The sequence below is a fragment of the Mus musculus genome, chromosome 16 (assembly GCF_000001635.26).
Source record: "Mus musculus strain C57BL/6J chromosome 16, GRCm38.p6 C57BL/6J".
Classification (NCBI taxonomy): Eukaryota; Metazoa; Chordata; class Mammalia; order Rodentia; family Muridae; genus Mus; species Mus musculus.
The window spans coordinates 40,292,027-40,308,089 of NC_000082.6; the positions used below are offsets into that span (position 1 = coordinate 40,292,027).

General features: G+C 39.7%; 1 protein-coding gene and 1 pseudogene across 4 annotated transcripts in view; both read left to right on the forward strand.

The window, feature by feature from the left end:
• Lsamp (limbic system-associated membrane protein) overlaps nucleotides 1–16,063 on the forward strand; it is a 2,197,426-nt gene that overhangs the window by 307,773 nt on the left and 1,873,590 nt on the right. The gene's annotated exons all lie outside the window — the stretch shown is intronic.
• Gm22543 lies at nucleotides 14,197–14,286 on the forward strand (annotated as a pseudogene).

The following is a 16,063-nucleotide window of genomic DNA, read 5'->3' on the forward strand; positions in this document are numbered from 1 at the left end:
TATAATAAAGTTAAATAAACTCTGTGTGTGTGTGTGTGTGTGTGTGTGTGTGTGTGTGTGTGTGTGTGTGTGTGTGTTTATAGTTCACAGAGTCTGCAGAGGATACCAGATAGCAATGTGCTGAACTCTCATGAAGTTGTGAATCACCTGATTGGAGGGCTGGGAACTGAACTCTGACCCTATGCAAGAGTATCAAATGCTCTTAATGGCTAAGATATCTCTCACTTCCACTTTGTCCTTAAAAGGCTTTCACTAAGTCATAACCAGGACTTTGCATTCAGTTCTCGTTCTTTGGTTTGTGAAATCTCTACCTGGCTTTTTAGCAATGTGCCTCTCAACCAGTAATCATATAAGTGTAGGAATACCTAATGTTTAGCAAATAAAATAAGGTCTAGAGAAGTTATTGAAGTATTTCATTGTTTCACTGAGTTATTACAATGCCCCACAAGGTAAAGTATAACTATATTGCACTTTCCAATTTATAGATATGGACATTGAGTCAGGAAAAGGTGAAGTCACTTGTCCTAAATTCCCTATTTTGTACGAAAGCTTGGACTCCATCATTGGAGGTCTCAGAGGTCCACAGGCCCTGCCTTCTGCACCACTCAGGGCTGCCTCTCAGAGTGCCCTCTGCAATGTCGTTATGATTTCCTTGCCTCTCTCATCCCTTGAGTACCCAATAGGGGGCAGTGCATGGTCTCCTTCACAGTTGGCTTTCTCACCTTGCCCATGAATTGTATCCTAGAGGGAATCATTAACTCTAAAATCATGCCATGCCTTTTAAGCTCTAGGAGCCCTTCTCTGGGTGTGGAGGGGAGCTGGCATGGGAACACTGGGGAACAGCCCCATCATTCCTGTCCCATTTCCTAATTATTCATAATTTCACTAGGATCCTCTCAATGCCCCAGTCTCATCACTGTAAATTTATTCAATTGCTCTTTCTCTTTGACCTCTAAATCTAATCAGTTCCTAAATGTTACTGATATCCTCCTTTAAAATTCATCTCAACAGCCATAACTCTACAGGGGCCTTAATCACCTGGCCTCTGAATTGTATTCTCAGTGCCTTAACAACCTGGGATCCCACAGGGTCTGTCCACCAGACAGTTATCCAGAATTTGAAGTACCAGCCTCCCAACATACTTCTGATTGTCTTTCTTTTTTTTTTTTTTTTTTTTGAAATGGAACAAATGCTAAGTCCATTCTGATGGCATATCATTTCTCACTGGGTACTTACCATTCCTACTCCTTTGAAGGGCAATCACATACTACCACATATACCACAACTTGATGTCACTCCCCTAACATTAACTTCCTTTTAGCTTGACCTATCTGTAATTCTTTATTATGTGGCATCTAATAGTATATAAATTTAACTACATAAGTTAATAACTAAATGACAGAAATAATGACTCCTCAGTTGCCTGCTTTACCGTGCCCAATCTTCTCAGCAAGGTCGTAGAAGCCCATCGTCCTTGCTCTTGCTCCCATCAAGCTAGTCTTTGAATCCAGCTTGGCATTTTGACCCCAGTTTCTCAAGAAGATGGATGTTTTTGTTGTTTGTTTTTTTCTTTACAATAGCATTTTTTCCATTTCTCTAGCCCTTCTTCATTTTCTTTCTGTAATATACTGTCCTCAGTTATTTGTACTTCTGCCATTCATAATTGCCGATTCGTAAATATAATCACTGATTCAAAGTAGGTGAATCAAGAGAATCTGCTCTTCTGAAAAGTTGGTGTCATGTAATTGTCATGCAATTTTCTATCAGGTGTTAGAAGACTAGGATTGTATTTCCAGCTGTAATCTTGTCAGCATGGTCAGTGAATAACTTTCTATCCATAATATTCCCATTTGGAAAATTGTTTAAAAACTGTTAGTGACTTAACAATTCTGTTGACATAATTAGATGGATGTCCCTATGGAAAAATAGTATGGTCAAATGCTAAAATGTTAAAGTTACCACTATACACAATTACACAATGGTATTATAGTAAATGTTTTTAACTTGCTTTTTCATGCCAGAAGGCCAAAGCTAAGCCAGAGACAAACAGCTGCAAAGTAATACCGTATTACATGAACTTTCATGATGTAAAGGGTTTCTTTCAGAATTTGTTTTGTACTGTATTGGACACCAGAAAGTGACCCTTCAATATTTTTCAACAAATCTAATATTTATGAAGAATTACCCTGATCTCTAAACTTTCAATAACACCAAACCATCAGAAACATCATAGCAACAACTAAACAAAGGCTTAAACAAATTGATGAACTTTCAAATGTTGATTTACCCCAAAATTTGGAATTAGAGTGTCAAATTTGTCTCACTCAAAGCTCATAACTTGTTCAATGACCAGGATGCTCCTGTGGCAGATCCACTCTTTGTTTTTAATGATAAACCCTTTTGTTCGGCAAACACAGCATGCCTGTAAGTGGCTCCCATAGTATGAAAAGACACAAAGGAATCCAGACACCAAGCCAGTCTTGGTGTCTTTTGTGGAGCAGTGTCCTGTTGGGGTCAGCAGGTTGGCTTCTTGCCATCCAGAGAGATGTCTTTTATAATGAGAAAGTTAAAGAGATAATTATGGAAATTAATTCCTGAACCGCTATGCCCTGTGAACTTGGCTAGGCAGAACTTTGAATATCAAGGGCAGTGCTGTAATGCAGAACAGAAACAGAAAACCTTAGCTTAGCAGTCTCCTCTGGAGTCTGTGTTTTCACCCTGCCCCAAGCAGTTTTATTTAACAAGTGTATGCATCTGCGAGTGTATATGTCAGGTGTGATTGTGTGTCTCTGAGTGGGCTTGTCAACTAATACATGTAGATGGCCCATTAACCGGTCTAACTTATTGGGTTAAATAGGATAAGTCACACTTGATGACATCAGCTTGCACCACCATGATGCAAACAGAAAATACATTAGGATAAGTGGAAGGGATGAAAAGAGGAAATGGAATAAAACCCCTAACCTACTTATTTTCTTCCTATTCTAAACCCTGTATAATCTGCTTTTGGGGATATATTCAAAAATATCCCATATTGCAAGCCTCATCACCACCCCACCACATCGCACTCTTAGGTCAGGGCCAAGCTTAAGGCATGAAAATCAATGCAGAGAAACACATGCCCAAGTTTTAAAATAGTCCTTATCTATAATCTGATTTATTTTCAACCAGTAAAGAGCTAGTCTAACAACAGGCTCAGCTAACATGAAGAGTAGTAGCCACATTCCAAATGGGGTTTCTGAGAACTCACTTCAAAAAAATGATTTTCCTGGAATTCTGCACAGTTTGGACGGATATACATAAGTCATACCCACATATCACAGAAAGGGAAGGAGAAAGGACTCTGTATTTCTATTTTCTAATGCTGCCAAGGTACACGCCTCCTATAATTTTCAGAGACCCACACTATAATTCACTCTCTGTCCTATGATCTGCCTCTTTTCTCTCTCTCTCATTAGATTTAATTCGGTAATAACACCCTACAAGCCATTCAAGCACAAATACCGTCGCTGATTGCAACTTTCTCCTGCTGGTCCCTGAATATTACTCTAATCTCTGTGTACACATGTGAGCGTGTATCTGGCCCAGTCAAGGCGGGCTTCTTTGTTATTACCTTAATCTTCAAACCTATAATATCTCATACTCTGTGTCCACAGAGCTTAGAATTCCATCCGTCCTAGAGAACCAATATCAGAAAGTTTATTCTCCTTCCTTAACAGTTGCTGTTTAATTTGGAATTGCTTCCTTCCTGCCTCCCTTTGTTTTATTCTCTCTTTTTATGATTCTTGATGTTGTTTTTAGTTAATATTTCTTTTTTATCTATTTCTTCAGAATTTCTTACAATGCATTTTCATCCTATTCCCCCCTCTTCTGACTCTTCCTTAGTCCAGACTCTTTCCCTACCCACCCAAATGTATAGCTTATTTTTCACCTCAGGACCAATTTATACTGCTCAAATATTCTTCTCCATGTGGTCTTCCTTAAGCTTGGCCAATGTATCAATAACTACACTCTCAGAAACAGTTAACCTCATGTTCCCAGCAGCTAGACAGTACAAATACCCCCATAGCTAAGAATGGGGTGTTATATCTAAGTTCCCTCTCTATGCTGGGATTTGGGGTGGCTTTGGCTTACACAGGCCTTGTGCATGCGGTGACAACTGCTATGAATTCATGTGTACAGCTGCCCTTCTGTATCCAGAAGACACTTCTCATAGTCTTCACTATCTCTGCTTATGACATTTCTTCTACCACAATAATACCTGAGCCTTGGAAGAAGCAAATGCATTTTATATGTATTATTATATATGTGGTTGATTTTTTTTTTACTTTCTTATTTTCTATGCTGTGTTAAGTTATTGATCTTTGTCTTAATCATACTCTCCTGAAATCTGAGGAGTGCACTAATCTATGGACACAGTGAAAAGTCACTGAGGGTCCGTTGCATACAATGACTGAACTCCATACTAAGTACATATTATAACCACTTCTTCTCAAACACTCAAGTGTTTCTGACAGTGCTGTGTTTTAACAACTGACAAATTTCCACAATGCCTCTTTTCTTTGCATTTTAATGTGTGTTTTGCTTTTCGTCTATGTTGTTCTTTTGAGTTTCCCTGTAATAGCCCAATTTGTGGTGCTCTCTTGCCTACTGCTGAGTGAACTTGGGAAGATGTTTTCTTCTGTGTGGCATGGATATGCCAATTCATGTTTCCTCTGGGAGAAGTTTGAGCAGTTATTAGTTATGTGTCTGTGTCTGTGTCTCTTTGCTGCCTCTTTTTTGTTGTTTGTGCATAAGCAGCATCACTAAAATGTAGCAGATTGAAATTCCACACTGCATATTACGCTTGCATATGTGCACACACACAACACAACTTGCCCCCCACCCCCAAACACACACACACAAACCACACACACACACACACACACACACACACACACACACACACACACACATGCTCATGATCCCAAATGACCAAGAAGCATTAATTTATATGATGGAGAAGATAAAGGGTCTAACAAGGATACAATTCTGTATTTGTAATACTTTCTCTTAGGCAAAGGTCTGATGATTTATTTTCTAAAGGATCAAAGAAAAAGTCATAGCATTCTGTGGCTTCAGAGACATGCACATTAATATTTTGAGGGAAGAGAAAAATGAAGGTTACTCAAACTCACATGGACAAGGACCAGTATATCTGACATCAATTTGCCTTATGCTTCTTGATCAGATACCTGTGGAGAGCATTTGACTTTGATCAGATGTCTAGACTAGGTTTGTTGTTGTTTTTGTTGTTGTTGTTTTCTTTTTGTCGTCATTGTTATTTTTTCACTAACGTTAATTTAACATTTCCTTTTGTTGTTTTGTACTTAAGTAACTTTTAAAAATATAATGAGATGGCTGGATAATAAATAGAAGAGGGACAATGTATAGCAAGTAGAGTTCTCGTATTTCTAATCCTACCTGGATATTTAGTAACATTTACTTATTTGCAAAACAGTCTCTCTCTCTCTCTCTCTCTCTCTCTCTCTCTCTCTTTCTCTCTCTCTATTTATATCATGCATATATCTATAGTTCTACTCTAAATATCCTCCAGTAGTGCATAGATATAGATATAGATATATAGTTATAGATATAGATAGATATAGATATCTTTATTAGAAATGAAGTTTGTAGGAATATGGCATAAAAGTGGGTTTGTGAGAACAGGAGAGTGAAAATAATATTTATTTAACATCTGCTATATGTTTAAATACACAGTGGGCTACATCCATACAGATCAGTTAGTTTAATCATCTCAGCTGCCTTAAGCTAAATGGTGGTATCTCTGTCTTTATAACTATGGAAATTGGTGCTCGTATAAATTATGTCTTTCGCCCAATAAAGTTTCATCAGCCTGATGAATGATGGAAAGCATATTTAATTTAAGATGGCTTGACTTCAAAAGGATTTTTTAATCTATTAATTTGGAGAAAACCTACTACATTTCATTTATCATTAAATACTTTCCCTGCTTATCAAGCTATTAATGTTGATAATGGTGAGATGAGATATGATATGTGATTCTCTCTTATCAACTGAGGAAATTAATATGAATTTCTGGTGGTCCACGCTAGTGTTTATAGACTTGAGAGATGTCTTAATGTTTGACTGTGAGCCCTACCTGGTTCTTTGAGGTAGACTGTCTGTATTAGGAGTTCCCCTACATCCAGGTTAAAAAAAAACAAAACAAAACCTGTGCTTGGTCCCTTTTTACACTACTGTGACTGGTTCTTCTTTTGGCACTTCACGTTAGAGACACAAGTTGATCCCCTAGAAGGTTCTTCTAGACTTTCCCATTGCCTTCCTACACCATAACAGGTCCATCCTATAATGCTCTCTGCTTAGAGAGTTCCACATTCATCTCCCAGGTCTACAATGGCCTTTTCCTTCTTCTTGTCTTTACTAAGGCTGGTGAGAAAAAGCTCCTATCTCAGTGACAGTGTGTGAGGTGAGGATTGAGGTGCCTAGTAAAAGTTTACAACATTGGACAGGGATAGAGATGGGAACAAGAGACAAATGCACGGCCACAGGAACAGGAGATAAGTCTGCAGAGACGTGAACACAGCTTCCTAGAATGAGCTGGACCTGTACAGCTGAATAACTTAACAAATGTCAGCGATTCTAGAGAGGTTGGTATGCTGCAGGCCACAACCTAATTAAAATTGATTTGGGCTATCCTTAGCCCTCTTCATCACCAGTCCTTGTCCATCACTGTGTCTGGTCTAAAGTACTGGTACGTGACAGCTCAATCCTTTGTAACAGATTAACTTAGGAGACAATTAGCTTCTACCAATCAAAATTCTAAGGGTATTGTCAGACAGTATCGGTGGCCTATAGCAGAGTGCTCCCTTCTTTACTGCCACCCTTCTACAAGATGATTCCACTAATTTATTTGGAAAGTAACATGATGTACCACTTTCATTGTTGTAGTACTATGTATGGAGTGTGAGGTCATCTGAGATGGCAATCCTGAACTATGGCTTCTTGGTTCCAGAATAGGTTACCTCTTATCCTCTTTGAGGTAAAGGTTGTGGTTTTGTGTTTATAACAGGGACCAGTCACAAGAGGCAAGCTTTCCATTTTTACATTCCTTGGAACAGAGCTTAAAGCAATTGGAGAGTTAAAGTTGATACATCTTCAAGGGGCAGATGAGAGTGTTATGGTGCACAGTAGCAGATGGGCCTCCATTTGCAATACAGTCCTGGGCCTCTCAGAGAAACTACCTTGATGTCCACATACCTATAATATTCTTTACTAAAGAGAAACAGACATAGCAGCTACTTTGAACTTCAATTATAATTTTAAAGGTAGGTTATGAGACTCCTTTCTCTAGCACACTCAAACTTGCAGGGCAAAGAATACCAAAGTCTAATTGGTTCTGACCTCTATGAAGGAGTCTCCCCTGAATTCTAGTAGCCCCCATGAACTCCAGGGAGTCATTTCTTCTCTTCGAGTGCATTAATATGTGTATGTTTCTGATGGGAAATCTAAGCTGCTGCTTTTATTGGTGTCATTTTAGAACTGTTAAAATTAAATAAGCATAAAATACTACAATGATTGGTGTAAGGGTACACTGTATTATTAAGAAAGTAAGCAATAAAACAATACCTCCTCTTTTCTCTCTTTACTCTCAGGCCAGTCCTTAAATATCAGCTAGGAAATAGGGGCATCCTGCACCTGGGTAGAATTTATGTTTGTTTGCTTGTTTGCTTGTTTATTCTTTCCCAATCTTTGTCAGACAGCCTTTAATGCTTTTTGAGGTATTACACGATGAAGAGGCATTGCAGCTTTTCCTCGGGTCCAGGACCCATCTGCCAAACACTCAGGTCAGCTCCAAAGCTGGAGCTATGACCCACCCCACTTTTCTTGTTTGTAATTCTTGGTTTCACTGTTCAGTTCCCACTATATATACTCCTTTCCCCGAAGGGTGGCCATTCCATCTCTGTCACTGGGCTTTTAGTCAAATGAATGTAAAACACTTAACCACAAGACCTGGCCTGAGTCGGTGCAAAATGTCAGACCTCGTTTGCTTAAAAAGTGAAAAATAAAGTCATCTGCTCTGTTTATCTCTAGCTTTCCACAGACAATGGCAGTTGCTGATTTTAATCTATGGCGATAAAGTGCTTAGCTTTTCTCACACATGGATGCAGAGCTGAAAGTGAAGAGAGAAGCCTTGGCCATTGCTTAGCTAAAGGAACACTGCACTGGAGTCTCTTCTCATATATATATATATATATATATATATATATACACACACACATATATATAGATATATGTATATGCTGTATATGTGTGTGTGTGTGTGTGTGTGTGTGTGTGTGTGTGTACACACAGACAAATTAAGTCAGCAGGCAGAGTGGATAGAAATATAATATAAAATGGAAGGAAGCTGATTCCCACCTCTCTGTTCAATTCTTCCAGCATTAACTGCTGCGTTATTGACAATGGATTTGTGCTCAGCTTGAGTCAGTCATATATTTCACTGGAACTGACAGGTTACCATCTACCTATTGGCATCCTGCTGGTATCACAGGTGACACACTTGTACAGCTGCTGCATGCTGGCCATGTTTAAGATGAGTGAACGTTTTAGGCAGAGATTTTCCTAAAACACTGTTCAATGGCTATATGTAGGAAACAATTCACCTAAAGCCGTGGAGAAGAAAGAAACTTCGGAGACATAAGCAGTCCTAAGACAGCCCTACCACAACAGAGGCCAAGCCAGTGACAGAGAATTAGTCCACATCTGACTAATAAAAGTTCTGTTCTTTTAAATGTGTTACTATTTTGATAATTGTATACAGTTATAGAATATATCAGAGTCAGCACTGCTTTCAAGCTCTAATCCTCTTCTATGCCTAGTTACCCCTTCATCTCTCAGTCAGTCATCTTCTTTCATGCAAGAGTGTGTGTGTGTGTGTGCTTGTGTAAGTATGCATGTGTAAGTGTGTGTGTGTGTGTGTGTGTATGTGTGCTTGTGCAAGTATGCATGTGAATGTGTGTGTATGTTGTATGTTTGTGTATGTTGATTTGTGTGTGTATGTGTGTGTCCATGTGTTTTCATGAGTGGTATGTGTGTATGTGTGTTGTGTTTGTAGGTAGGGTTCTGGGCCCACTTCTGCTCTGCCACAGGGCATGGCTTCTTGCGGAGGCTAGACAAGGGGAGTTTAACAGTGATTATCTAATGCTGTCTTGAAGGGTGGGGGAGGGGTGCTGGGCAGTAGGGAAGCTCTGGGACACTGCTCCAGGAGTAGGAACACAGTCTGAGATGTGGGAAAGCCAGGGCTGGCTGGGGGTTGTTCCTGGGCCTTCAAAGAGGCCTGGGCCATGGGGTTCCCAGGCTCTTGGACATCCAGACATGGCCGAGAGTTACAGTAGAGCAGAGAACAAGAATGGAGTTGGGGGCTCACAGGCTGGGGAGTCTAGCCCAGAGCCAGGAGGCAGGGGTGGGAATAGAAGCTCAGGCTAGTTCTAACAGAAATTATTCTTGGTTTGATGGCTGGCTTGGTGGTGATTTATAATTGTTATGGCAGAAATCAGATACATAAAACCATATTCCATTTCTCAGGGTGGACCTGAGATTAAATACTTTTTGCAGGGAGGAGTGTCTGTGAAGGGAATTTTATTGGCAACACCCTCCTGGCCTCTAATTATCTCATTAGCATGTAGAACTCTATTTTGAGCCTACCTGACTGTAATCATGTCCCTTTTAGTATTGTCTTGGTCTGAGATGTTAGTAATCCCTCACCCACATGTCTAAGGGCTTCAGATGTTGCCCTTATGTGGCTGATGGCCACAAATCTATGGGAAAGGGACCTGATGCCCCTTTAGTGAGGCCATCCCTTCAGGATCTCCAGGGCTTCAAGCCTTTGGTTTGACATTACCAGGCTTCCTCTCATGGTCCATGGCCCCTGATTTATGTGTTTGTGAGTATGCATGTTTGTGTGTGTGTGTGTGTGTGTCTGTATGTGTATGGTGTGGGTATCTGTGTGTTGCATATTTGTGTGTGTGTCTATATGTAAGTATGTCTCTGTGTTTATTGAAGTATAAGTGTTTGTGGTGTGTATGTGTGTGTGTGCGTGTGTGTGTGTGTGTGTGTGTGTGTTTGTATGAGTGTGGGTGTTCAGGTCTAATGCATGTTGCTATAGCTGTTGTGTGTTCGTGATTCCAACAGTTTGTCATATCTGAGAGATATGTTCTCCTCCCCATCCTACAGCTCTTATTTACATTTAGCTTCCTTCTCCATGATGTTCCTATGGTCCTGATGGAGGATATAAATATATATATCCTCTTTAATTGTGAACACTCATCACTCACTTAGCCTCTGCTTTTTCAGTCGTTACTAGATAAGACTTTTTCATAATGAAGCGTAGACTACCTTTACACAATTAGAAATATCAGAACATTGCTAAAGGATGTGTCAATTCAATCTAATCATGCAACATCCCTTTCTATGTAAATTTCTAATTTAATCTAATTTATAGTTGTAAAATCTCTGCCATGCTAACCAGGGTCATTCAGGTCCTAGTCAGGAATACAATTGAGCAAAAAACCTGCTGTGTTTTTTTTTTTTTGTTTTTTTGTTTTTTTTTTTTTTTGAGACGTTATTTTTAGTAGAGTCTTTGTTGATGTTTCAGGTAAGGTAAGTTTGACAGGGGGTCTGGGGAGGGAGGGGTATATGTGTGTATCAGCAAAACTATGGTAATACTTTACAGTTATGGGTTTTGAAACATAAATTTTGATCATTTCAATATTACTGCCATAGGCGATCCCAGAAATACTCTAGAGGTTCAGAGGGAGCAATTCTATCCAATTTGGAATATAGAGAGACCATTAGAAGTTGCCAGGGTAGACTGGCTCAGAATTTCTAAAGCGATTTCCTCAGGGAGAATTGGACCCGTGTTTTAGAGTTATCAACATCAACAGAAGAGCCAACAGGATTAAGAATATGCTGGGTCATTTTCTAAGAAGACTCTGCGGTTTTATTTAGCTGGAATTTCGGGCATGCTGCTTCAATTCTCTGTCATGTAGGGTCTTAAGTGTCAGGTAAAGTAATTAGGATGTAATTGAAAGTCCTGAGTGGCTAATGATGGTTTTTAAGCTTAGGATAATAAGATAATAGCTGCATTCTAGAAGATTAATCTGTCAGCAGTGGGTAGAAGGGAGAAGACCAAGCATATCAGGTAAGGACAGTGTGTGTCTCAACGATCATAAGAGTAGTGTGGAAGGACATCCGTTCTACGGTTAAATTACCTTACTACTACGACATCCTGAAGGAGGCTTAAAATTGAAGCCTAAAGTAGTAATAGCAGATTGACTGACAGGAGAAAATGTGAGGAGAAACTTAGTCAGAAAAGAATGGTTCTCTTGGGCTGTTTGAGGGGAAGCTACGTAAAGCACCCAAGTGCTAAGTGTAGTCCTCACTCCTCATCAAGAAAAGCTCTAAGAATAAAATATAAATTGGGTTTGTTTCCTGTTTATTTTATTTTACTTTGTTTTGACATATTTGTCTCTGTGTACAAGAGGTTGGTTTTGAGACTCCATATAGTACCAAGACTGACCTTGAACTCGCAGCCATCCTTCTGACTCATTCTCTTACATACTGAGATTGCATGTGTGTGCTATCATGTCCAGTTCTTTAATTTCCACTTGTCAGTACAAAACCATGATGAAGATACAGAGAAATGCCATAGTGGAGAGGAAGTTCAATGTTATTTTCTCCAGAATATCTTCAGACCTAGTGGAAAAGCCATGACAACCAGAAATCCCAAAAGCAGGAGAGGGGGTGGGGGCAAAACGTATAAAGGCAAGACATGAGGCTGAAGCACCAAGCAAACCTTGTCTGTCCTTTCATTTTGCCCAGGGCCAGCTGTGCTCAGAAACCTCTCAGACTGTGTCCTTAATTCAGCCTGGGAAATCAATGTGCCATATCATATTGACAACATGAAACAGGGCAGGCTTATTCCCGTTACTTCAGCTGTCATAGACATAGACCCGCAGAGGGGCCTTCCTCTCTGTCCAACCACAGAAAATGTAATTACAAGTAAACCTGAACAAACGTCAGTGATGCATTTTAAAAATAGAGCAAAGTCTCCACCCCATAGAAGTCAAAGTGAGACTCACAGCCATTTACCCAGAAGAGGAAGAGGGAAGAAACACACAGGAGGGGCGTGGAAGGACTAGTCTCAGGATGACAGGTCTTTCCATCTTTGAAAAAGCAATATTTTTTTTTTTACAGAGAGGCCAGGGATTTTAATGCTACTTGCTGCTGGGTTTTGAGCTAATTAAAAAGGGAATTTTCTCTATATCTACCTCAGGTAGAAATAAAAAATGTTGATGGCAGGGATATCTATGTCTGATTTCAGAGATTGTACTTGCACTGTCAGAACAGAATGGCTTCCATGCTTTGGAAGAAGAGTGGTGTATGAGTGCAGAAAAGCAGAATCAAAGTAAAAACATAAATATAAAAGAAGGTCATTAGCATGGAAATTAATCTATGAATCTGGAGGATGTTCTAAGATGCACTGTCTACAAGGTGGGAAAATCGGGGAGCTGATGGTGTCCTACACCATGAAGCCAAAATCCTGAGAACATGAAGTCAGATCTCCTCTTACAGAAGGAAGAGAACACGGAGGCCTTAGGACCAAGGAGAGCAGAACAACATGAAGGTCCCAGTTCCAGAAAAGGGGGAATTTGATTTTCCATTTTGTCTGGACCTTCACTTGAGGAGATCGCTCCCATCCACATTGGTCTTGCTGTCATCAGCCTAGTCACAGGCTCAAGGACAAAACTTATGGGGAAACCCGCAAAAACATGCCTATCAATAATTCCCTATTGTCATATGAGTTCCTCTCTCTGTTCTAACATAAGCGTCATGGTTGTAAAGAGAAACAGTGAGGGTGACAGAGATGGTGTTAAGAGGTCTGGCTTTGTGGTTCGGGAAAGATCTTTCAATAACTTTAGGTATCTTAACTGTGTCTAACTAAGCTCTATAAGTAGTCTTTTCCTGAAGATTAGTTTAATAATTAGTGTTTTCCAAAGATGAAAGATCTCATTTTTTGTAGTTATTAACATGGCAGAAGCCAATGTTAAAGAACTCAATGAAAGAAAAATTATAGTCAATTCCACTTTAAGTCTTTGGATAAATTTGGCCCCTGCTACCACAGAAAACATTAGATGAATCTTGAATAATGAATGTAAGAATGACATTATAATTAACAGAGTTGCAATGAACAAAATATTTCTGTTTGAGTGTGATGCTTAAAATATTTGTGTGCATATCCCTGCCTTCCCAGCCATGTTTACTGTAAAACAAAGAATGAGCTATTAAAGGAAACTTTAGCCAATTTATCTAATTTACCTTTATTTTAAATCTCTGTGTGTGAGCATTTGTGGTATATAGTTCTCTATAGGAACAGAAAAACAGAGTAAATTTCTATTATACAAATACATATTACATAGTATGGTTGGATTGTCAAACAATGGATGTTTGTAAATTGAAGCAGCTGAGAATCTGGTATCTTCTTGGTCAAAGGAGTGGATGTCTCAGTAGTCTCGGTCTGGTGCTGAAACCTGGTGGACTCCTAGATAGTGAAGGACACTAATCCAGACAGGAAGGTTGAATCTGTTGAGTTCTGGTGGTAAATGAGGATCATAGCAATGCTTTTGCCTTACATCTTTTTCAATGTGAGCTGCCATAGGAAAGTCATTCTCTCCCTGTTAGGTAATCCTCCCAGGGACTTCCTTCACAGACCCACCCAGTGGCATGCCTCCAGTTTGTTTCCAGATATAATCAAGTTGACAGCAAAGATAAACCATTACATGTAACAAGTGAACTTGTCACCCCTCAGTTACATGAAAACCAGTGGCATAGCTGACAAGCCTTACCTAACCCTCCTCATTCAGACTGGGATGGGAGCCAGTGTTTGTGATGAGTTTGTGAGCCTTCTTTGTCCAGGTTAGCTATTCCAAAGATTGCTTACTTCTGTGTTACTATGTCTGTTACCCACACTGGCCAAAGTCTCATTAAGGGAGGCACACAGACTGAATGGTCTCATCTGGACAGCAACTCTTTGAAATCTTATCTTCATCAATTTTTAAAATATTTTTATCAGACTGTAGGCAAAATCAGTAGTTAAGATTATACATTGCATGCTTGCTTCAGCAGCACATATACTAAAATCAGAATGATACAGAGAAAATTAGCATGGCCCCTGCACAAATTTGTGAAGTGTTCCATATTTTTTAGCTCAGAATACCCAAGATACAATTCACAAACCACATGAAACTCAAGAAGAAGGAAGACCTTCTTCTTAGAAGATCTTAGATCTTTCTTAGATCTTAGATCTTTCTTAGAAGGGGAAACACAATACCCATGGAAGAAGACAAAGTGTGGAACAGAGACTGAAGGAATGACCATCCAGAGACTGCCCTGCCTGGGGATCCATCCCATATACAATCACCAAAACCAGACACTTTTGTGGATGCCAACAAGTAATTACTGACAGAAGCCTGTTATAGCTGTCTCTGAAGAGGCCCCACCAATGCCTGACAAATACAGAGATGGATCCTAGCAGCCTACCATTGGACTGAGCACAGTGTCCCCAAATGAAGGAATTAGAGAAAGGAACCAAGGAGCTGAGGGGGTTCGCACCTCCATAGGGGGAACAACAATATGAACTAACCAGAACCCTCAGAGCTCCCAGAGACTAAACCACACACCAGAGTATACACATCATGGGACTCCTGGCTCAAGGTGCATATGTAGCAGAGGATGGACTAGTTGGTCATAAATGGGAGGAGAGGCCCTTGGTCCTGTGAAGTCTCTATGCCCCAGTGTAGGGGAATGCTAGGGAATGGGTGAGTTGGTGAGTAGGGGGAGGGAGAGGGGATAGGGAGTTTTCAGATGGGAAAATAGGAAAGGGGATAACATTTGAAATGTAAATAAATATCTAGTTTTTGTTTTTTTGGTTGGTTTGTTTGTTTGGTTTTGTTTTGGTTTTTTTTGTTTTTGTTTTGTTTTGTTTGTTTTGTTTTGTTTTTAAAGAGTATACCCCGCTCTTGGAGAGAACACCCACATTGGTTCCTGGCATTCACAACCTTTAGGGACTTCAGTTCCATGGTATCTGATGCCATCCTCTAGACCCTGGGGTCATCAGCACTCACACAGGCATGTTCCTCCATAGTGACAGAAATATGTATATGTGTGTGTGTATTATATATATATATATATATATATATATATATATATAATTTAAAAATATTTATAGTTGTTTCTTGATATTTTTAGAATTGTAATTAAAACACAATTATATTGCTTCCCTCTTCTCTTTCCTTGTGTTTTTTCAAAAGCTTTGTGGGTAGGTCACCATGCCCTTAGAATTCTGGATTAGTTTAAGTAACCGAGTATTTGATAAAAATAAACCTATCATTTCATGAGTGGACTTGAGAATCTCAAATTGCGAATGCATGATATTGATTTCAGATTTAGATGTTACATCAACTCATCTAAGATTGCTGGTGAACAGCCTTCCCCTACTGCTTCAAGTGCCCAAACCTTAGGAAGGTCAGCCAGCCTTCAGAAAGCACTTAGGAAGCATTTTATCTACAGATACTCTGCCTGGAAGAAGGAAGACACTAAGCCAGGGTTGATAATTGGAGTATTTTGTTATCTCTGGGATCTTGGAATCTTCAAAATAATTGCCTCATGTTTTTGGCTGAGTACAGATAATTCATGAGGCAGACTGGTTACGAACAGCTGTGTGTGTGTGCTGTGAAATGACAGAAGGCAGGTCTGAGCCTCTGCCTTCTCAGTAACACTGTTTCCCTCCGTCCCTGAGGACATCTGACATCTTCAATTGCATTAGGACTCACCCCTGCATTGAAATCACAGCTTCACAGGCAGAACACAGCAGACAGGTGAGAAGTCCCCTGATGGTAGAAAACCTCATAATTTAAGATACATTTTTGACAGAAAGATTGTTGATGGAGTTCTAAGCCCTTAACACTATACATTTATGAAT